General features: G+C 40.1%; 1 pseudogene; it reads left to right on the top strand.

Moving 5' to 3' along the window:
• The first annotated feature begins 3143 nt into the window (after nt 1–3143).
• On the top strand, nt 3144–10390 carry LOC102859422 (annotated as a pseudogene).
• Nucleotides 10391–25157: the final 14767 nt, after the last annotated feature.

A 25157-nucleotide genomic window follows, 5' to 3' on the forward strand; every position in this document is an offset into this window, starting at 1 on the left:
ATGAATGGAAATCCAAAATCTCTGTAAATGTTCATTAAAATTATTTTTTTAATTATTAAAATAAAATTTAAAAAAGAATTTATATAGTTTCTTTGTTGTTGTTGTTGTTATATGCCATCAAGTCACCGATGGACAGAAGTTCCAAAGCCTGCCCTGTACTGAACCAGTCTCAATGACGCCAATACACCTACCGCCATTGCCCCAGTTACTGTATCACATTTCATCCAGGGTCTTCCTCTCCAGCACTGTCCCTCCTCTGGAGAAGTCATTGACACCATATTTTCCCAGTGCAATTCATCTTCTGATTTCCTGACTTCTGGTGCCAAGAGTGTTGATCGTGAAGCCAAGCAAGCTGTTATTGTTAACAACCTCAATTATCTTCTCCAATTATCACAGTGCTGCCAATTGACCCAGTGGTGAGAATCTTTGTTTTCTTGATGTTGAGCTTCAATCCATATTAAAGACTACACTTCTTGACCTTCTGTAGCAAGCACTATAGGTCCTCCTCAGTTTCAGCAAGCAAGGTTGTGTCATCTGCATAACATAGGTTGCTGATAAGTCGTCCTCCAATCCTGATGCCATATTTCTCTTCATAAAGCCCAGCTTCCCAAATGATCTGTTCTGCATATAGATAGAAGAGGTATGGAGATAGGATGCATCCCTGATGCACTCCTTTCCTGATTTTGAATCATGCAGTGTTCCCTTGCTGTTCTGAGGACTACTTCTTGGTCCAAATATAGGTTCTGCATAAGCATAATCATGTGTTCTGGAATTCTCATTCTCCTCAAATGTAGCCACAATTTGTAATAATTCATCTCTGAATGTTTGGTGAAATTTACCCATCAAGCTATCATGGTTGTTAGTGTCTGCTCCAGAGAGAGTTCACTGGGTGTGTATCCTACCCTTTGATATTAGTCTATCTTTATTTTCATGTCTCAGCTGTGTCTCTTGTATATTCATGGAGTTTAATATTTATCTTTTCTCTTACACTTTTTCTCTTAACTGGTGTATCGGAGTCTCTCACATTCAGTGTGATTATCAATAGGCCACTTCTCATTCATACCATTTTGTTGGGTTCTTTTGTGTGTTGCTTTAGTCCATCCCCTTTTCTGTGCTGTTTCTGTGCAAAGGAACTCCTTTCTTCCTTTTTTTTTACAAAATTGGTCTTGTTTTCACTAATTCTCTTAGTTTCTGCTTTTCTGAGAATGTTCTCATTTCTCCACCACATCTGATGAACAGCTTTGCTGAGTACAAGATTCAACTGGTAATTGCTTTCTTTCAGAGTTTTGTATATACCATCCATTATCTTCTTGCATGATTACTGCTGAAAAGATGGAATTTAATCTTATTGCTTCTCTCTTGTATGTACCTATTCATTTTTCAGTAGCTGCTTTCAGCATTCTATCCTTCTCTTTGTTTTTAGAAAATTTAGCTATGATACATCTTTTTTGTGCTTAATGATTTATTTTATCCATTTTAATGAACATTTACAAAGATTTTGGATTACCATTCACTCATTGTTACACTTTTCTCCCTGGCTATGATACATCTTAATGTCTTTCTTTTGGGATCTATCTTCTTTGAATTTTTCTCAGCCTTTTGAATGTGTATTTTCCTCATTTTTCATGATACCTGGAAAGTTTTCTTCTAGTAATTCTTCTAAATTTTCTCAATCTTTTTTCTCCCTCTTCTTATTCTGAAATTCCAATCATATCTGCATTATTCTTCCTGATGTAATCTCACTTAATTCTTATAATTTCTTCATTTTCCTTCCCTCTTGTTCCAGCTTTTCCTATCGCAGATTAGAGTTAAAGGTCTTGTCTTCTGTTCCACTAATTCTGTGTTACATTTATTCAACTCTGTTCTTTTGTTCTTCCCATAGGATGATAGCTTCTGTAACGTGAGTCAATTTTTCCAGATTACATCCCCCCCATGGTTTCTAAAATCTCATTGGCTTTAACTTTTTTTCCTGTATTGATTTTTAAATTTCTTCTAGATGCTTGCTTGTGAATACTTTCAATTCTTCTACCATTTCCTTTACAATCTCTTGTAGTCATCTGTTTGTTGTCTATTCGATGCTGTTGGTGTAGGTGGGGATGGTTGACAATATTTGCAGCCTAACACTAAGCAGGAGGGGCTGTTGTTGTTGTTGTGAACCATTGAGTCAAAACCACAGCTGACCCTTCAGCTGGTTTTCAGAGGCAGTTAATTGCATAGGAGGAGATTGCCCATCCTTCTACAGAGCAGCTGGTGGATTGGAACCATGTGCCTTCTGGATAGCAGTGCAGCTTCTTGCCACTAGACAAATAAAGCTTCCATCAGGTGGGGTATTTGCTGAAATTTGCTCTAATGGAATATGTGAGTGCTTTAAACTGGTATGCTATGGAGCCCAAAATGAGGGTGGTACAGGCACAGGCAAAGAACTAAAGGTAGTGAATTGTTGTCCTTTTCTGCTACCCTTTAGTGGAGGAGGACTTTGAGTCTCTACCCTAAATTTTTAAACTCTGACTTTCTATGAACCAGAAACTTTATAGGATTTGGAGTCCCTCTGTCACTCACTGAATCTCTGTATTACTGTGCCTTTAAAATTTTCATCTGCTACAGATAAGCACAGTTTAAAGCTGTTGATACGATTGTTTAATGCAAAGTGGTCAATGCCAGTCCATCTCAGTCTGTAAGTGCCTTGGCATATAGTTGTTCAAAATAGCCATTTATAATTCTGTGTTCCCTTACCTCTTTCATCAATGTTTTCATTCTGTTTCTTCCTTCAGTCACTGTTTGTAGTTCATTTTCATCTTTTCTTTCTAAAGTATGATTTCCAAAAGTATAATCAATATCTGTTGTCTTTGTTCTCTGATATCTTTGGCACAGAAGCTCTGAACTGTCATCTACGTAGTCCACCATCTTCCCTGAAGCATTAGACATTAGGTAGTGAGATCCTATCCAGGATGTGTGACATTAGGCAAGTCACATTCCTTCTATAGGCCCAGCCATGGAACAGCTTGGTAAATGCCATGTCAATGCTTTCATTCACTGAGATAAGATATCTCAGTCTATCTCTCTTAGACATGCCTTGATAAGAATGAAGTGTCAATCATCTTCTATTCCTCTCTATCCACAGGGTCCTCTGACTAGGAAGCTCCATGGCCACCCGGTTGCTTCTCCTGGGCATTGTCCTCCTGCTTCCCTCACCTGTTCCAGCCCCCTGCCGCACCGCCACACGCTCTGAATGCCAACGGGCTCAACATTTAGTGCCCGGTGTAGAGTTGGCTGGAGAAGGTGTAGACGTGACCACTCTCCAGCGCTTAGGTTACTTCCTAGTGGACAAGAAGCGCATCCTGAGGCCTGATGGCACCTGCACCCTCTGTAGTAGCACCCAGAAGCCCGGCACTCTCTGGCTTCTGCCCTTAGCTTTCACTGATTGGCGTGCCCAGGGCCTTGGCTGCAGACGTCAAGTCATCAAGACTAACATCGCCTCCACAGAGGCCGTGGCCAGAGAAGTAGCCAAAAGCATCACCAACAACTGGAAAATTGGCCTGGATCTGAATACCAAGCCAATTATCAATATGCAGGTGGCACTGGCGGGCTCACATTCCCAGGCAGCCAAATTTGCTGCAGAGAAGACTCACCAAGACCAGTACAGCTTCAGCAGGGACTTGGTGGAGTGTCGCTTCTACAGGTGAGTGCCTGGCAGATGGAGTGAGGGGTGTGGGAATGTGTGACATCACGATATAGGGAACAACAGGAGGTAGGGTTGTCTCCAGGCCTTGCTTCCATAGTTATTTCAGTAGTTATGTGCCATTGAGTCAAGTATGACTCATAGCAACTTATGAACAACAGATCTGAACCCTGTCCTATCCTGTGCTATTCTCATCATCTCTGACTGCTGCTGTCATTGTGTCAGTACAACTCATTGAGGTTCTCCCTCTTTTTTTCCAACCTTGCACCTTCCCAAGCATGATTTCCCTCCTAAAATATGCCCAAAGTGTGTGAGACAAAGCATCACCGTCCTTGCCACCAAAGACAACTCTTACCACATTTTCTCCAAGACATATATGTACTTTTGGCCATCCATGGGATGTTCTTCTCCAACACCACACATCAAAGGCACATTTATTCACTGTTCAGCTCTCGAATGCATAGCAAGTGATTGGAAAGATTATGGCCTGAATTGGGCACACCTTATTCTTTAAACTGACATTATTATTCCTCAGTATCACAGAGGTCTATACTGCAACATATCTTTTGATTTCTTGACTGCTAGTGCGAACTCATTGGCTATTTCAATCTTTTCTCCATCTGGCATGATGTTGTTTATTGGCTGCATGGTGATGATTTTGGTTTTCTTGATGTTGAGATGTAATCCGTATGGAAGGCTGTATGTAGTCCTTGGTCTTCTGCAACAAGCATTTCAAGTCCTCCTCATTTTCAGCAAGCCAGGTTGTGTCATCTGCAGAATGCAGGTTGTTGATGAGTCTTCTTCCTATCCTGGCACCACATTCTTCTCCACAGGGTCCAGATTCTGTAATGATTTACTCAACATTTTAATTGAATCTGTATGGGGAAAGGATGCACCCTTAATGCACTATTTTCTTGATTTTTTAATCATGTAATGCTCCCTTGCTCTGCTTGGACAACAGCTTGTTGGTTTAGATATAGGTTCCTATCAGCATGATTAAGTGTTCTGGGATTCCTATTCTTCTCAATGTTAACCATGTTGTTATTGTTATGTGCCATCAAGTCAATTAAGACTCATGAACAACTGTGACTCATATGAACAACTCCTGAGAACAATGGCTCTGAACCTTGCCCTATCCTGAACCAATTCAATTGTCTCTGACACACCTGACTCCATTGCCACAGTGACTATGTCAGGCCACACAGTCAAATGTCTTTGCATCATCAATAAAACACAAGTAGACATTATTCTAGTATTCTCTGCTTTCAGGCAGGACCTATCTGACATCATCAATTATATACTTGGTGCCATGATCTCTTCTAAATCCAGCCTGAACTTCTGGCCGCATTCTGTCAATGTACTATTCTAGCCGTTTTTGGATGATCTTCAGCAATATTTTACTTGCATGTGATATTAATGATATTGTTCACTAATTTGCACACTCTGTTGGATCACCTTTCATGGAGATGGGAACAAATATGGATCTCTTTCAGCCAGTTGGCCAGATAGTTATCTTTTAAATTTCCTGGCACACACAGATGAGCATATCAAGGACTGCATCTGTTACCTGAAACTTGTCAATTGGTATTCCATCAATTCCTGGAGCTTTCTGTTTTTACAAATGCCTTCAGTACAAGCTTGAACTTCTTCCTTATTTACCATTGGTTCTTATTCATATGCTACTTCCTGAAATAGCTCAGCATTGACCAATTCATTTTTGTACAGTGACTTAGTGTATTCCTTCCTTCTTTTAATGTTTCTGGGACCACTCAAGATTTTGCACATTGCATCTCAAATCCACAAGAACAAAAGTTTGACCTTCAGTCTCTCCCGCCAGAATTTATAGACCATCTCAGGAACAGGCTTGAAGCCTTGAGCACCAATAAATGAAGACCAGATGAGCTTTGGGAAGGTATCAAGAATATCATTAACAAAGAATATAAAAAGTCATTACGAAGATAGAGGCAAAAGAGAAGACCAAGATGGATGTCAGAAGAGACTCTCAATATTGCACTACAACACCAAGAAGCCAAAGGAAAAGGAAGAAATCAAGAAGTTAAGAATCTGAACATGTTCTTGCGATGGAGAATAATGCTGATATAAACACTGGTGTACAAATCTCAGTTTGTGCCCCAGTTTTCATATTCTTGGGGTTATTCCAAGTAGTAGAATAGCTGGGTCATATGGAATTCCTATGTTCAGTTCAGCTTTTTAAGGAAGCACCAAACCATTTTACAATCCCACCAACAATGTATAAGAGTTCCTATCTTGTCATATCCTCTCCAAATCTATTACTTGCTGCCCTATTATACTTTGCCACTTTTACTGGAGTAAGATGGTATCTCATTGTGGGTTTGATTTGCATTTCTCTTATTGCCAGTGATTTAGAGCATTTCTTCATGTGTCTGTCTGCCATTCGTATATCTTCATTTGTGAAAATTTTTGTAAATAAAATAATGGGGAGGGAAAGAAGTTAAAGAGCTGAACAGAAGATTTCAAAGGGCAGACTGGGAAGACAAAGCAAAGTATTATAATGAAATATGCAAGGTTCTGGAGTCAGAAAATCAAAAGGGCCAACCTGGCCCAGCATTTGTTCAGCTGAAGGAATTGAAGACCAAATTCAAGCATCAAGTTGCAAAAGGCAGAATGCTGAATGACCAAGGAAACATCGAAAGAAGATGAAAGGAGTACACAGAAGCACTATACCTAAAGAGAATTGGCTGACACAGAAGAATTTCATGAAACAATGTATGATCAAGAGACAATGGTGATGAAGGAAGAAGTTCAAGCTGCTCTGAAGAAATTGACAAAAAACAAGGCCAGGAATTGATGGAAAATCAATTGACATATTTCAGCAAAACAGATGCTGCCTGGGATCATCAGGTTATGCCAAGAAATCTGGGGGGCAACTACTTGGACAACTGAGTGGAAGAGACCTGTATTTATTCTCATTTCAAAAAATAAGGCGACCCAACAGAGTATGGAAATTATCGAACAAGATCTCTAATATCACACACTGGAAAGATCCTGCTGGACATTACTCAGTAATGACTAGAACTGTACATCAGCAGAGAACTGCCAGATGTGCAAGCTGGCATTTGACTGTGTGGACCACAACAAATTGTAACTAACCTTGAGAAGAATAGGGATCCCAGAACACTTAATTTTGCTCGTGTAAAACCTGTACTTGGACCAGAAAGCAGTAGTCAGAACAGAGCAGGAAAACACCGCATGGTTCAGGATTAGAAAAGGTGTGTATCAGGGATGCATCCTATCTCTACACTGTTTCAATCTACATGCAGAACAGATCACTCAGGAGGCTGGACTTTATGAGGAAGAACATGGCATCAAAATTGGAGGAAGACTCATCAACAACCTGTTTTATACAGATGACACAACCTTGCTTGCTGAAACTGAGGTCATGAGGCATTTACTGCAGAAGGTCAAGGACTTGAGTCTTCAATATGGGTTGAAGCTCAATATCAAGAAAACAAAGATTCTCACCACTGGGCCAGTTGGCAGCACCATGATAGATGGAAATGAAATTGAGATTATTAATAACTTCAGCTTGCTTGATTCCACAATCATCACTTTTGGCACCAACAGTTAGGAAATCAAAAGACGAACTGCATTAGAAAAGTCTGCTATTAGGGACCTCTCTAAAGTACTCAAGAGCAATGGTGTCTTTCTGGAGACTAAGGTATGTCTGATACAGGCCATGGTCTTTGCAATCACTTGTTTTGTGTCAGAGAGTTGGACAATGACTAGGAAGGATAGAAGAAAAATTGATGCCTTTGAGCTGTGGTGTTGGAGAAGAGTATTGAGGGTACCATGGACTGCTAAGAAAACAAACAGGTTCATGCTGGAGAGGGTTAAACTGGGCTGCTCCTTGGAGGCAAGGATTCTGGGGCTCCGTCTAACATGCTTTGGTCATGTTGTAAGGAGAGAGACCGTCTGGTCCTTGGAGAAGGACATCATGCTTGGGAGGGTGGAGGGCAGGTGCAGAAGGGGAAGGCCCTCTAGGAGGTGGATTGATTCAGTGACAGGGGTAATCGGAATGAGTGTGTCGGAGACAATGACATCATGCTTGGGAGGGTGGAGGGACAGCACAGGAGAGGAAGACCCTCTATGAGGTGGGTTGATTCAGTAACTGGGGTAATCGGGATGGGTGTGTCAGAGGCAATGCGATGGCACAGGATAGAGCAGGGTTTAGGGCTGTTGTACATAGGGTCGCTATGAGTCGCAAGTGACTCGACGGCACATAACAACAACAGCATATGCATAAGCCCTCCACTTTCCTGACACGGTGATTCCTCCTACACTGTGGACAGGCAGCAAGCCTCATTGTCACCTCACTTCAACTTCTGTGTGACCTTGAGTATCTCAGTTCTCTTCTCTGTGCCTCACTCATCCATTCAACACGTATGTGTGCTCTGGACCACGCAGTGAGTAAGGAGTTAAGGCTGCAGTGGAGAGTGGCTCCTGTCACTGCTTCTGCTCTCCAAGCTTGTCCATGTATTGCAGGGTGTCCATTGGTGGTCCCTAGTTGTCCACTAGTTTCTCGGCCTGAGAAGTCATTTTCCTCCCCATTTGCTCCTGCCAACATTTCCAAGAACTCTTAGAAGCAAGTCAGCAGAGAGCCACTCAAAGGGACAGAAGATCCACAAGGCCACTTGAATAGCTCCAAAGCAAGGTGGATACACACCAGTATCGCGTCGTTGTCTTTTTTGTGGTTAAAAAAAAAATCACCATTTCAACATTTTATACATGTATGCCTCAGGACAATAACTGAATTCACTACTTTGTACATCACTGTTTCTAAGCTTTTTTATTACTTGTAACAGAAGCTCACAACCTCCTAAACAGACTTCTCTCCCTTCTCTGAACTTCTGATAACTTCTACTTTCTGTCTCGATGCATTTGCCTTTTCTAGACATTTCACTCAAGTGAGAACAGATAACATTTTTCACTTCATGACTTAGTTCCCTCAACCTAGAGTTTGCAAAGGGACCTCTGGTGGCTCTGGCAACCCAAAGGCACATGGTTATAATCCACCAAATGGTCCACAAGAGAAAGATGGGCAATCTCCTCCTGTGTGATTTATAGTCCCTGAAGAAAACCCAGTGGAGGGTAGGCTATGAGTCCATGCTAACCTGAAGGCAATAACCACAGCAGGATTTGCAAGATCCATCCTCACTGGATGTGGATGTATCAGGATTCATCTGTCATTGTTGTATAATTATATGATCTTTTGCTTATCAATTCCTTTACTGATGGAGATTGAGTTGGTTCTACTTTTTCACTATTTTGATTAGAGCTGTAATGAAATATTGTTTTATAATAAGAAAGTAAAAGGGAAAGACAAATTTTATGTTTAAAGGGGAAAAATAGGCACAATGGGTTATCAAAGAGCAAGTGAGGTTTCCCTGTCAGCTCAGTGGATCAGAGCTTGGGTTTTGGGGCCAGACCACCTGATTCACAGCCCAGTTCTCCACTCAGCTGTGCCCTTGGGTGATCATGAGGGAATCACTGAGTGGGTACAACACCAACTGTGCCAGTTTATGTTTCTCCCTCTTTACAGCTTTCGCATGGTGCACGCTCCCCCACTGCACCCTGATTTCAAGAGAGCCATCAAGGACCTACCTCCCCACTTGAACACCTCCACTGAGCCAGAATATCTCAGGCTCATCTCCAACTACGGCACTCACTTCACCCGGGCCGTGCACCTGGGTGGTCAGGTCTCAGCCATCACTGCTCTGCGTACCTGCAAGCTGGCCCTGGAGGGGCTCACCACCAATGAAGTGAGTCACTGCCTGGATGTCGAGGCGGCCCTCAGCATAGGCGGCATAAGCAGCACCTCTTCAGAAGTCAAGGCCTGTAAGGAAAAAATGCGTCAGCACAACATGACGGCCAGCTTCCACCAGGTCTACAGTGAGCGCTATTCCGAAGTGACTGGGGGCCGCTCCACCTCTATACCTGACCTGCTGTTCGGAACGCAGGCTGAGCCCAAGCGGTTCTCTACCTGGATGGCTTCGCTGAAGGACAACCCTGGCCTGGTGGGCTACACCCTCGAACCTCTCCACATGCTCTTGGGGAACAAGAACCCCCAGCGGGAGGCCCTGAGGCAAGCTGTGAGTAAATACGTGATGGAAAGGGCAAGATGGAACGACTGCGGCCGACCCTGTCCCCCAGGACAATGGAAGAATCCCTATAACCCATGTCAGTGTCTGTGCCTGAGTTCAGCGGCCATCAACCAGAACTGCTGTCCCCGAGAGAAGGGACTGGCCCGGCTGGAGGTAATGAACTTCCAGGCAAAAGATTTGTGGGGAGACAATACCACTCCTACCGACGCCTACCTCAAGATCTTCTTTGGCGGCCTGGAGCAGAGGACAAACACCGTGAAGAACAACAACAACCCCACATGGACAACAAGGCTGGACTTTGGGGATGTGCACCTCTCCACAGCGGAGCACCTGAAGGTAGAGGTCTGGGACGCGGATGCTGGCTGGGACGATGATCTCCTGGGAACCTGTGACCTGTCTCCACATTCTGGCACACATCGAGTGAATTGTAAACTGACTCATGGTCAACTGAGATTCCACTATCATGCCAGGTGCCTGCCCCACCTGATGGGGGATAAATGTCAGGAGTACGGCCCCCCCAAGGCTTCCGGGGGATCCACCAGGAACCCATAGTGGGGCAGTGTGGTGAGGACAGCAGGCCCCTAGATGGCCTGTATGTCCAATTGATGGGATTCTCACAGGGGGAACCAAAAAATGAGACTTGGGAATTGCTTGTTTGCTTTCTTTTAATTGAAGTACTTGAGTTGGCCTTAGTTCTCTGCTATTCTTCAGGCCTGGATGTGAGCTTAAACTGGCCCAAAAACTGCAAGCCCTTTCCATAGTCCACACCTTAGGCCCACAGCTGGGCAGAGGCTAGGAGGCCGTCACCACAAGCCTGCTTCACACCCATATTTTAAGACCTTCCCTTGCACCCTTTTAAGTATGATTTTTTTTTTATCTGATCTAACCCCTCCTGCCCCAACTGCTGTGTTTTCTGTCCTCTGGGCCCAACAAGTTTTATCTTGCAGATAAATCAGGGTCTATCTTGACCTGTATCACTATGTACTCAGCCTTACTGGGTGCCAATAAATATGACGTGATGGTGACCATGTTGGTGGTGGTTGTGATAGAACGGAGGGCAGAAACCAAACATAGGCTTGGAGATAAACAGGGATGTTAGGAGCCCATACAATGGGATAGGTGAGTTACTCCTTGATAAATAAGTTGTTTGCCCACATTTGACAGAAATCTGAAATATTTTTCTTTTCTCTTAATATTTTTAGAAATAGCAGCATAAACTCAGGGATAGATAAACAACAGTGGAGATGCAGCTGCCAACTAGGAGACAATAGGGAATGGTGAGGTCTGTAGTGAAGTGAAGGCAGCAGGTCTTAACCAGAGGGAGGAGCCATACAGGAATCTGACACCCCCGCTGGAAAATTTTCTAATGTCTCTAAAGTCTCAACTTCTGCAAGAAGGACTAAGAATCATCATCTCCTGTCTTAACCTCTTCCCCTACCTGCTGTCATGTTGAGTGTTACTTAGTCCTGATCCCTGGTGGGTGATGAGATAATCACATTCTCTCAGCCTCCACCCAGAGGTCAGGCCTCTCTGGAGCCTAATCTCAGGAAAAACCACTCCATCTCTTCATTTCCACCTCAGTCTGGCCTCCTATCAACATCATCACTGCCTTAAAGATTCTCAGTTATCTCGTCAATTCTGCTGCTTTTCCAAGGCCCATTTTCAGTATTCATTTCTAGAACAAAAGCTCAATATTTACCCTAAAATAATTACTGTCTTCTAATTCTGTTCCAAATCCAATGGGGAAAATAAGCTAACTGCCAATAAACATAAAATAATGTTTTTCTCTCTTCTTTCTTTAAATTAATATACTTTTTATTTGAGTACAAGTTTGAAAACCATATCGGTTTTTCATTCAATCATTCCTACACATTTTGTTTTATAGCTTTAATTACTTAATTACAGTGCTCAATTAATCCCTTATTGACAGCAAACTTTCAAATAGAGAAAGCTCTAGTCTCAGCTTCTTTTTGTATTTCAGACCAAGACCACTTCAAAAGGAAAAAAAAAATCTGAACATGAAATAAGTCTTAACCTTGTGACATTATATAGCCTATATCTCCCCCCAGTGGACATCCTCCAGCAACTGTTTGCCTCTCTCCAGTGACGGGGAGTTCACTACCACCAAAATATGTATAGTTCCTAATAGAACAATTCTGACTATAGCAAATGTCTTTCAGCCTAAATTTAAATACACCTCTTACTTTCTTATACCGAATGGTTCTAGGTTCTCTTTAGATATCAACGCAACTACAATCCTCCCTCTACGTGGCTGTGTTGGATTAGTAGTATTGTTGTTAGGTGACATCTTGTTGACTACAACTCACAGTGATCCTATGAGCAACAGATTTGAACGTGGTCTCATCCTGTCCCATCCTCACAATCTCTTCCAACGCCAAGTCCATTATTACAGTCACTGTGTCAGATCATCACATGGAGGGTCTTCTTTTTCTCTTACCTTTCCTAGCGTGTTCTCTTCTTCCTGACAACAGACTCAAAGTTTCACTAGCCTTGCCTCCGGTAAGGAGCACTCTCCTTGCACTTTTTCCAAGACAAATTTGTTTGTTCTTTTGGCAGTTCATGGGATCTTCAATACTCTTCACCACAATTCGAATGCATCTATTTCTCAGTCTTCCTCATTCTCCGCAACTTTCAGATGTATACAAAGCAACTAAAAATACCATGGCTTAGATCAGAGCACCAAAGTCTTTAAACTGACATCCTTGCTTTTTAGCACTTTAAAGAGTTCCTTAACAGAAAAGTTCCCCAATACAACTCAACTTTTAAATTCTTGACTGCTGCTGCCATGGGTCCTAATTTTAGGTTCAGTAAAATTAAATTTGTTTCAGTTTTTTAAAATTAATTTTAATGAAAGTTTACAGAGACTTTGGATTTCCATTCATTTATTGTTGCATTTTTCTCCCTGCCCACCCGTTTCCCCCAATTCACTCTTCTCTTTGAAAAGTAAAAGAAAAATTATTTCATTGTTATACAATCCCTCCCCCCAAGTCCACTCCACCATGCAGCCTTCGTTCTGGACCCCTGTCATGACTATAATACCTATATCCCTTTTAAACAGTTATCTCCCTCATCTGTTTCAATGCAGTAAACATTATTTATCCCCTCTTTCTCAGTCTCCTCTCAACCCCGATGTCAGTCCTGTTTTACAAAAGTGGCCCTACGCAATAGTGTCCTTTTGTGACTGAGATATTTCACTCAGCATGTCCTCCAGGGTCACCCATTTTGTATAATATTTCATGAGTTCTTTGTTTTTCAATGCAGCATAGTATTCCATTGTATGAATATAACACAGCTTCTCTATTCCATTTGTTTGTAGATAGGCACTTGGGTGAACAAAGCCACGATAAACATGGATGTGCATACATCTGCTTGGGTGGTGGTTCTGGTTTCTTTAGGGTATATTCCCAGTAGTGGAATTACTGGGTCAAATGGTATTTCTACTTGCAACTTTTTGAGAAAATGCCATACCGTATTCCATAGTGGTTGCACCATTTTACACTCCCACCAACAGTGAATAAAGGTTCCAGTTTTTCCTCAACCTTGCCAGCATTTGATGTTTGCTATTCTGTTAAATCTTGCTATTGTTACTGGGGTGAGATGATATCTCATTGTTGTTTTGAAAAATTAAATTCTTGTTAACTTAAATCTCTGCAGAGGAGTCTTACATTATACATCACCACAAGCTTCCCTGTTCCTTGAGCAGGTCGACAGGCGGAGTTGTTTGACCCTCACTGTAGCCTTACAAAGTAGGTAGAAGAAGTTGAAATTCAGAGAAGCTGGCAATCTTTCCAAAGACTACTGGCTGAAGTGCAAAATGTGATCACTTGGCCTGGAAGCCAGGTCTCCTACTGCCTTGGCCACTGCCACATTTATCATGTCAGATGCTGGTCATTTTCCATAAGCTGGGGTCAGTCTTTGTCAGAGCCCCAGTTTTGCTTCCTACTGGCTGTGTGACTTCACTTAGTATCATTTTCTTTGACAAATCAGAACCAGAAAATGGGGTAAAAGGACTAGATATTGTGTAAGCAAGAACTGTTCTTGGGCTCTAGTCCAGCATTAACTGTGGACAATCTTGCAAAGAGTCACCTTAAATAAGTAAGAGCGTGGATTCTGTGCTCATACAGACTCAAGTTCAAATCCTAGCTCCATTATTTATCATATGAGTTTATGTAAGTCCTCTAAACACCAGTTTCCTCACTCAAAATATAGAAATAATTTTACCAACTTCAGAGAGCCATTGCAAGTATTAAAGGGCCTAGTATGTATTAAGTGCTTAATACATTAAATAAATCTGAAAATAGGCATGACAGGAGAGAATACAATGCAGGACAAAGAAAAAAATATGTTGTTATGGCGAAATAATAACCGTAGTAGTACAGTAAAATAATAACCATAATAAATATAAACTCACTTAATTTGATATTTCACACCCTGCAAAGGGGCAGCACATGCACAGAGGATAGGAACTTGTGCATGTCAGTTCCTGTAGAAAGAGCAGCCCACGTACACAAAAAACTACACTCACCTATGTCATCAGATCCATTAATATATTGAGCCCCCCCACTCATGATCCCGTGAGGGTATCAGCAGACACTGATTTTGCAGGGAGCAAAGAAGTAAGCTCAGGCCATGCCCATTGCCAGGAGTAGACTACTGGGTCCCTCATTACCGACTCATCGTATAACTGACACCAGACTAAAGACCTTAAGCTGTGTCCCTGTGTGGCCCTGTCTTAAAGGAACAATAACATGGGACTTTATCCAGAGGCAGACGGACTCGGAAGCATAGCAGATCTCTAATTTAAAGAGAGTTAAAGACTTGAAAATACAGGGCAGAGACTCAAAGGCCCTCTGTTCCAAGGAGCAACAGAAAATGGCAAAAACTCAATAACCCCACCACAGAGCAAGTGAGCATCATCCTCACTGTGAGTCTCATGGTACACTGGACTAGATAGCCCGTGTTGTTGTTGTTGTTGATGATGATGGGTACCACTGAAGCAGAACCAACCCATAACTTATCCTCCAGCAGGTTTTCTGGAGCAGTTTATCACATGGGAGGAAATTGTCCATCCTTCTCCCATGGAGCAGCTGGTGGATTCAAACTGCGTGCTTGCCACATTGCATGCAGTACAGCTTCTTGCTACCAGTCCACCAGGGATCACCCATACACTCCATTAAAGCAAAGGTCAGCATGCCACCAAATGACTACCGTTAAATCACAAGCACCACCAGCCACCAAGCTTTAAGCAACACCATTGCACAGATAATGAACTGATAGCCACATAGACACACCAGACACACCCACATCAAGAAGAAAGGAGGCAAAACAAACAAAAGCTGTAGCAATGTCACCAAAGCAGTGTTGTTGTTATGTGCCGTTGAGTCGTTTGCAACTCATAGCGACCCTATGTACAACAGCCCTAAACCCTGCTCTATCCTGTGCCAATCACATTGCCTCTGACACACCCATCCCGATTACCCCAGTCACCGAATCAATCCACCTCATACAAGGTCTTCCCCTCCTGCGCTGTCCCTCTACTCTACCCAGCATGATGTCCCTCTCCAAAGACCTGTCTCTCCTTGCAACATGTCCAAAGTATGTTAGGCGAAGCCCCAGAATCTTTGCCTCCAAGGAGTAGCCTGGTTTAACCCTCTCTGGGATGAATCTGTTTGTTTTCTTGGCAGTCCATGGTACATTCAATACTCTTCTCCAGCACCACAGCTCAAAGGCGTCAACAGTACCAAATCCAACCAAAACATGAGCCAATTAATATTCCAGAGGCAGGGAGGATGAAGGAATACCCCAAGATGAAATTTAGAACAATGGTGCTCAAGAAACTACAAACAATGGAAGAAAAAGTTGAAGTTACAAGCAAAGAGATAGAAGTAATAAAAAAGTATTACAAGACAAAGTGGATAAAGCCAACAGAATACTAGAAGCCATTGAAAAAAATATGAAAATGCCATTCAGAATATTAAGACCTACATTACAGAAGCTATCAACATGTAGGAGGGACAAAAGAACAGAATGGAAAAATGGAACACAGAATTAGTGAGCTAGAAGACCCTTAACACTAGCTTCCCAGAGGAAAAAGTAGAAGCAAGACAGAAGGAAAATAAAGGACCCATAAAAAATTATGTGAGATTCTATCAAAAGAAATTACATGCATGTTATTAAAATTCCAGAACAGGAAGGAAAAAAGGAAATCACTGAGAAAATGGTGGAAGTGGTACTAGAAGAGATCGTTCTGTTTATAATGGAAAATTATAAAATATATATCCAAGAAGCTGAGCAAACCCCAAATAGGGTAGATCTCATCAAGACATATCATAGTTAAATTTCCACAAAGACAAGGACAGAATACTAAAAGCATCTCGGGACAAGTGAGATACATGTGTTACCTATGAAGAAGAGCCAATGAGATTAAGTTATTATTCTCAGAAGAAAACATGTGAGCAAGAAGACAATAAGATAGTATATACAACATGCTGACAGAAAGCATTTGCCCGCAATGATCCTGTATCCTGTCCATCAAATATGAAGCAGAAATTAGATCATTCTCAGAAAAACAGGAACTAAAGGAATTTGTGAAAACAAGAACAACCTTACAAGAAAAACTAAAGGAAGTCCTTCACACAGAAACAAATACTTTAAAGTGGATGGACCAAAATAACCAGCAATAACACAAAAAAGAACTCAACTAAACTCCATCAATAAAACCTTGCCAAGCAATAATCACACTGAATGTAATGGCTTAACCAAAGCAATTAAGAGGAAAAGAATAATACACTGTCTACAAGAGATATGTCTAAGAAATGAGCTGAGAGATAGACTAAACATCGAAGCGGGGGAGGAATATACCATGTAAATGATAATCAAAAAAGCAGAAGTATCAGTATTAATCTCTGGTAAAATACTTCAGGGTGGGAAAAAAAACACCCAAAAATAAAAAAACTAGTATAAGAAACAAGGAGGGACACTGTATAATGACTAAAGGCACTATAGAACAAGAAGACATAACCTTAATAAATACCTATGCACCAAATGATAGAGCTACAAAATAGGCAATATAAACATCAACAGACTTGAAGAAAGTAATAAATACTACAATGGTAGTAGTAAACTTCAACATACCCTTTTTGATGAAACACAGGACAACTAGAAAAAATTTCAACAAAGATGCAAGAGAACTAAACCACACAACGAAATAATTTGACCTCACAGATACGTACAGAAATTACTCCACCTAACAAAAGCCCAGCTTACATTCTTCTCCAAGAAACACACTACGTTCTTCAGAACTGACCATATGTCAAGGCACAAAGCAAACCTAAATAAACGCAAAAGCATTGAAATACTATAAAGCATCTTCTCAGACCACAACGCTTTAAAATGAGAAATTAACAGCAAGAGTATATAGCAGGGAGAAAAAATCCACATGGAAGCGAAATAACACCTTGCTTGATCACAATCGAGTTATAGAAGAAATAAAACATGAAATTTTAAAAGTTTCTTAAAGTATAATAAAAACATAACATATTAAAACCTCTGCAATACAGTAAAGGTAATTCTTAAAAGTCAGTTCATAGAAATAAGCAAACAAGTTTTAAAAAGAAAAATAACAAAAATCACATGTAGCGAGGCAAACTATTCCTTGAAAAAGTGTGAACATCATATTTGGAAAGCTGGAGGGTCAGTGAAAGAGAAAAATACCCCTAATGAAATGAAACTGCCACGGTGACTTCAGTAATGAATTCCAGTGTGTCAGAGATGACGAAGATAGCACAGGATAGGACAGGGTTCAGGTCCACTGTTCTTAGGGTTGTTGCAAAAGCCCTAACAACAACTAAAACATCTTCAACAAATAGAAAAGAAACAGAAAGTAAGCCCCACAACCTCTAGAAGAAAGGAAATCAAAGAACCAAGGGCAGTAATAAATGGAATAGAAAACAGAAAAACAATTGAAATGATCAGCAAGACCAGGAGTGAGTTCTTCAAAAGGGTCAATAAAATTAACAAGCCGAACAAAGGAAAATAAAAAGACACAAATAACTCAGATAAGAAAAGAAATGCATGGTGTCACAAGAGAGCGAACCAAAATAAAAAGCTACACTCAGATAAATTTGAAAATCTGTAGAATGGACAAAGTCTAACAAGTTCACATCCTACTCAAACTGGCTCAGACAAAATGCTTGAATTGTGTACCATGGAATCAGAACCGACCTTCCAGTAGGTTTTCAGAGGCAATTAATCGCTCCAGAAGATATTACTCATATTTCACCAACAGAGCAATTGGTGGATTCGAACTGCATGCCTTCAGGATTGCAGCACAGCTTCTTGCCACTAGGTCACCAGAGGTCCCCAAAAACTTGATCATTTGGACAGACCTATTAATAAAAAAAAGCCTTTGCCCAGAAGCCTTCATGAGTGAAATCTACCAAACATGCAGAGAAAAGCGGTCATCAATTCTACTTAAATTATTTCAAAATACAGAAACAAAAGGAACACTCCAGATTCCGTCTATGAAACAAGCATTTGATGCCAAAACTAGGGAAAGTCATCATCAAAAAAGAAAAATGTAGATCAAAACATTCCCTCAAAAATATAGACACAAAATCTTTAATAAATTTCTAGCCAATAGAATTCAAAAGTATATCAAAAGAATACTTGAGTGGCATTCAGACCAGACATGCAATGATGGTTCAATATAAGAAAAATAGTATAATTCATCACATCAATAAAAGGACAAGAGCCACATTATCATCTCTCAGTGGATGCAGAAAAGGTTTTTTTTATAAAATCCAACACCCCTTCCTAATTAAAACCTCCAACAAATTAGAACTACTAGATGGTAACTTCCTCAGAATAATCATCAGTTATACACAAATCCAAGAGTCAACTTCTACCTCAACAGAGAGAGATTAAAGACTTTCCCTTTGTGATCAGGGACCAAATAAGGATGCTCACTATCACATTTTGTAATCAAAGTCCTACTGGTAGTAACAGGGCAAGAAAAGGAAAGAAGAGATATTCAAATTGACAAATAGGAGGTAAAATTATCTCTCTATACAGATGACATGATACTCAGCAGAAAAGCTGTTCGACCTAGTAGATCAGTTCAGAAGAGTAGCAGAATATAAGGTCAACGTTCTAAAATCAGTCTGACTTCTCTACAGTAACAAATAAAGCATAGTTAGAAATTAATCTAACTAGGAACACAAAAGGCCTCTATAAAGAAAACTACAAAACACTGCTACAAGAGAGAGAGAGAGAGAGAGAGAGAGAGAGAGAGAGAGAGAGAAACCTAAGTAAATGGAAGAATTTATCATATTCATAGTTAGGAAAACTCAATATTGTGAAAATTACAATCCTATTAAAAGAAATTTACAGGTCCAAGACAATCATATTGATGCTATTCTTCAAGGAGATAGAAAAGACAATTTTATATTTTATTTAGGAAAGAGAGCAATCCCAAATAAGTAAAGCTCCACTGAAAAGGAAAAAATAGGCATCACACTTCCTGATCTCAAAACCTACGGCAGAGCTGTAGTAATCAAAACAGCAAGGTATAGCGACAGATCCATAGAGCAATGGAGCAGAATGGAGAACCCAGAAGTCAACCCGTTTACCTACAGCCAACTGATTGTTGTTGTTGTTGTTGTTGTTGTTGTTATGTGCCATTGAGTCGCCTGCAACTCATAGCTACCCTATGTACAACAGTCCTAAACTCTACCCTATCCTGTGCCAATCTCTCTATCTCTGACACACCTACCCCCATTACTCCAGTCACTGAATCAATCCATCTCATTGAAGGCTTCCTCTCCCACACTGTTCCTCTACCCTCCCAAGCATGATGTCCCTCTCCAAGGACTGATCCCTCCTTACAACATGGCAAAGTATGTCAGATGAAGTTTCAGAATCCTTACCTCCAAGGAGCAACCTGGCTTCATCCTCTCAAGGTCAAACCTGTTCGTTTTCTTAGCAGTCCATGGTATATTCAATACTCTTCTCCAGCACCACAGCTCAAAGGCATCAATTCTCCTTCTATCATCCCTAGTCGTTGTCCAGCTCTCTGATGCATAGCAAGTGATTACAAAGACCATGGCATGTATCAGGTGCACCATAGTCTCCAGACTGACATCGTTGCACTTCAGTACTTTAGAGAGGTCTCTAACTGCAGACTTTCACATCACAATACATCTTTTAATTTCCTGGCTGCTGGTGCCAAGAGTGTTGATCGCAGAGCCAAGCAAACCAAAACTGTGAACAATCTCAATCTCTTCACCATTCATCATGATTCTGCCAATTCACCCAGTGGAGAGAATCTTTGTTTTCTTGATATTGAGCCTCAATCCATATCGAAGAGAGAAGTCCCTGACCATCCACAGCAAGCCCTTCATGTCCTCCTCAGTTTCAGCAAGCAGGGTTGTGTCATGTGCATAAAGCAAAGAATGCTGGCAAAATTGGTCATCTACCTACAAAAAAGCTAAAACAAGATCCACATTTAATATCATATACAACAAAAACCAATTCAAGGTGGATCAGAGACCTAGGGGTAAAACAAAAAAACCACAAAGATCATCATAGAAAAAAATAGGAACAAATTTAAAAGCTCCAATTCATGGTGTGAATAGACCTTCAAACAGAGTAAGAATTGCACAATCAGGGAGAATAAATTAGATTAATAGGGCCTTCTGAAAATAAAATCTTTGTGTGCCTCAAAAACCTCTCCAGAGGATGAAAAGAAAGCAAATAGAGATAGGGAATGGCAAAGGACACACTGACAAAGGAGATTAATCAGAACTGGTTTTGACAAGCACTGTGGCAATGGGACAATTAAAACAAACTTTCAAGGAATATTCAACCTGAATCCTTCTGATTATATGGAGATTTTTGAAAGTATTTCTTTGAGTTTATTATGTTTAATTTGTTTGTGTATAAAGGATGCTCATCTAGATGATAGCATTATTATGATAAAAACAAAAGGGGGAAATATGGGAAGTCAGTACTAAATATTTGTAATAAACTTAATGCTATTTTTTTTAAAAAGCAAATAGACTGGAGAAAAATATTTAGCAATGACATATCTGACAAAGGATTCCTGTCTAAAATTTTTAGAATATTCCAGCACTTCAAAAAGAAAAAAAACCTAAAAATCCAATTATAAAATGGTCAGAGAAATGGAAAGGCTAAAGAGGTTATTCAGATGGCCTATGATGAAATATTCAAGATGACTTCTTACTGTTGTTATGTGCAGTCAAATGGCAACTGGATCATAGCAGACCCTCCAGCAGGTTTTTGAAGGCAGTTAATCGCAAGGGAAGAGGTTGCAATAATTATTGAAGAAATGAATCCAGTAGTTGAAAATCTAGCCAATCATAAAGCAGCGTGACAATCTAAAATAATCTCTTTTACCGAATGGAAAAAAAAAAAAAGAGAGACAACCTTCCTCAGCTCATTTAATGAGACGAAGGGTGAGTGTTCCACCAGCACTGTGGGTAACACATTGAAGGGGGCTAGGAGAAAGAACCTCAAAGTTTCACACACCTATAAAGAAAAATAACAAAACAAAATTGAAGCAATAACACATAACTATATCTATATCTTAAAAAAGGGACACAATTAAAACCTAGACACTTTTTAAAGACCTCTTGCTTGTAGTTCATATCTGTTAAATTACATTGTTTTTGTTTTGCACCTTTGAGTTGGAACCAACTGACCCTCGAGCAAAATTTCAGAGGCTGGAAATAGCACAGTGGATTCAAACCAGGTGCCTTTGTGTTGGCAATGCAGCTCCTTACCACTAGACCACCATAGCTCCCTAAGTTTACATAGTTTATGTAAATAGAAGTAACAATGATCAATATCTCTCTTATATATTCCATGAAGGCATCTATTTCTCAACTTTAAAAACAAATTAAAACTATTTACGTTATCCATATGCAAATTACCAAAGCCAGACCCCTTTCCTCACACAAGAATTAGCATCAGATTGTGTACCAATGAGGGAGTTTTTCTTTTGCCTTTCAAGGAGAGGAGCAAAGGGGGGGGAGGGGTTTGTGGGGGGAGAAGGGTGCAACAATGAATGAATGGAATTCCAAAATCTCTGTAGATGTTCATTGAAATAAAAAATAAACAAACTAAATTAAAAAAAAAAGAATTAGCATCAGATAGATCTTATACCTAAATGTAAAACCGACAACTATAAAACACTTAGAAGGAAGCATAAGAATAATTCTTCATGATCTTGAATTAGGCTAAGTAGAAGTGACAAGAGAAAAATTGTTAACTTTAATTTCATCAAATTTAAACACATATGTGTTTCAAAGGACACTATGATGAAAATGAAAGAAATTCACAGAATGGGGAAAATTTTTGTAAATCATATTTTATAAGAACTTCATATACAGAATATAGAAATAACTAATACAACTTGACAATAAAATGGAAACTCATTCAAAATATAAGAAATAGATTTGGATACATTTCTCCAAAGATACACAAATGGATAGTAAGAACATAAAAAGATGTTTAACATCATTACCCACTAAATAAATGCAAATCAAAATCACAAATATCCCTTCAAAACTGCTAGCATAGCTATTGTCATCATGGTAATATGTATTGACAAAGATGTGAAGAAAATAGAACTGTTTGGCACTGCTGGTAAGGATGTAAAATGATATCACCACTTCTGAAAACAGCTTCTCAGAACTAATGTTCTCATTTGAAGCAGTAATTCCACTTTAAGGTAGAGTTACCCAAGAGGGATGAAAATAAATGTCCACACAAAAACTTGCTCATTAATATCCACAGCAGATTTACTCGTAAAACTAAAAATAGAAACAATCCAAATGCAACTCAAAAGTGAATATGTTGCTGTTGTTGTTAAGGCCATTGAGTCGCAGGCGACTCGTAGGGACCCTATGAATGAAAGTCCTGGATACCTCCTGTATAACTTTGATCCTTTCTCCAGGTTCATAGGATTTCCAGAGGCAAGCTATTGTGGAAGTGGATGCCACTCCTAGCAAACACTGTCCACCATGGGTAACCTTTCTTGCATTTGAATCATCAGTGACACAGTGTTCAACTTCACAGCAACCACGACTTACCTCTGTACAGCAAGTGGACATACCAGGGTTACACAATCTAGAAGAATGTTTCACCAAAAACAATTAAAGGCTGGCCTGAGGGCAGCTGGCCCAAGGGCCCAATAGTATTTTAAGCTAGGGCCTGGAGTAGAATGTTATTTCAACCATAAGGAAAAAATGAACTACTGACACAGGTTACTACAATATGTTGTTGTTGTTGTTGTTGTTGTTGTTGTTGTTGTTAGGTGCTGTCGAGTCGAATATGACTCTTGGTAAACCATATGAACAGTACATCTGAACCCTGTCCTATCCTGTGCCATCCTCACACTTCCTGACACACTAGAGCGCTTTGTAGTCACCATATCAATTCACCTGGTTGAGGGTCTTCCTCTCCTTCACGTACCCTCCACCTTTCCATGCATTATATCTCTCTCTAAGGAATTACAATATAGACAAAACTTAAAAATAGTATTCCAAATTAAAGAATAGGTGTGAAGAAATTCTACAAGACTGACACATAACTTTCCTGATTTTTATACTATTCAATATTTCCTCATTCTGTTGGGAAAATGTTTCTTGGTCTATATGTTTTTCATAAGCACTATTAAGTGTTCTGGAATTCCCATTCTTTCCAACATTATCCATACTTTATAATAATCTACACATAGTCAATAAAACAGACATTAAAATCTTTCTGGTATTCTCTGGTTTCAGCCAAGATCCATTCAATATCAGCAATGATATCTTTTGTTTTATGGTTTCTTCTGAATCCAGTTTTAATTTCTTGGAACTTCCTTGTCGATGTACCACTCTATCCATTTTTTAAAAAATAATCTTCAGGAAACTTTTACTTGCATGTGACAATAATACTATTGTTCAATAATTTCCACACTCTGTTGTAGCATCTCTTTTGTAAAAGAATACAAATATTGATGTCTTCAGTTGGTTGGCAAAGTGGTTGTCTTTCAGATCTGTTGGCATAGACCAGTGAACTGCATCTGTTCCCTGAAACATCTCAATTAGTACTTGACTATCTGAAGAAGCATTCAGCTCCATTAACCTGCATTACGCAGATAACACAACTTTGCTTGCTGAAAGTGAAGAAGACTTGAAGACTTGCTGAAGAAGTAAAGGAATACAGCATTCAATTAAGTTACATCTCAACATCAAAAAAACAAAATTTCTCACCTGGTTGGATAAACAAAGCTATGATAGATAGAGAAAAGATTGAAGCTTTCAACAATTTCATTTGACTCTGATACACAATTAACTTCCAACCAAGCAGTCAAGGACAGGGAGAGAAGGAGAGGGGGAGGAGAGGGAGGAAATGGTGCAACAATGAATAAATGTAAAAAGAAAGAAAGTGAATGGGGGAGGGAGGGAAGAGAGAGGGAGGAAACTGTGCAAAAATAAATGAATGAAAAGTCAACTTTTCTGTAAACTTTCATTAAAAATCATAATTAAAATTTTAAAAAAAGAAAAAGAAATCAAAAGACGTATTTCCTTGGGAAAATCTGCTGTCAAGGACCTTTCCAATGGGCTAAATAGCAAGAATATCTGTTTAAAAGCTACAGTGTGCCTGATTCAAGTCATGGAGTTTTCAATTGCTTCCAGAAACTAAAAGTTGGAAAATAAATAAGGAAAAGCAAAGAAAAATTTTTGCCTTTGAATTGTGGTGTTGACAGAAAGTATTGAATGTCCAGTAGATTGCCAAAGAACAAACAAGTCTGTCTTGGAGGAAGTATAACCAGGATGTTCTTTAGAGGTAAGGACAGTGAAACTTTGTCTCACATACAGTGGTCCATATTTATTCCCATTCCCAAGAAAGGCGATCCAACTGAACATGGAAACTATTGAACAATATCAGTAATATCACATGCAAGCAAAATACTGCTGAAGACGATTAAAAAATGGCTAGAACATGAAACAGCCCAGATGTCCAATCACAATCGAATGATTGAGAAATTATGGGACATTCACACAGTGGAATACTAAGCAGCACCCAGGAGCAATGATTTTGTAGATTATTACCTAACTTGGGAGGGACTGGAGAGCATTACGCTGAGTGAACTAACTCAGCTCCATGTTGTTGTTGTTGTTGTTGTTGTTGTTGTTGTTGTTATGTGCCGTCAAGTCGCTTGCGGCTCATAGCGACCGTTTGTACAACAGCCCTAAACTCCGCACTGTCCTGTGCCAATCACACTGTCTCTGATACTCCCATCC

The sequence above is a fragment of the Elephantulus edwardii genome, unplaced genomic scaffold (assembly GCF_000299155.1).
Source record: "Elephantulus edwardii isolate Elephantulus edwardi_28Jun2011 unplaced genomic scaffold, EleEdw1.0 scaffold00074, whole genome shotgun sequence".
In the NCBI taxonomy this organism is placed as follows: Eukaryota; Metazoa; Chordata; class Mammalia; order Macroscelidea; family Macroscelididae; genus Elephantulus; species Elephantulus edwardii.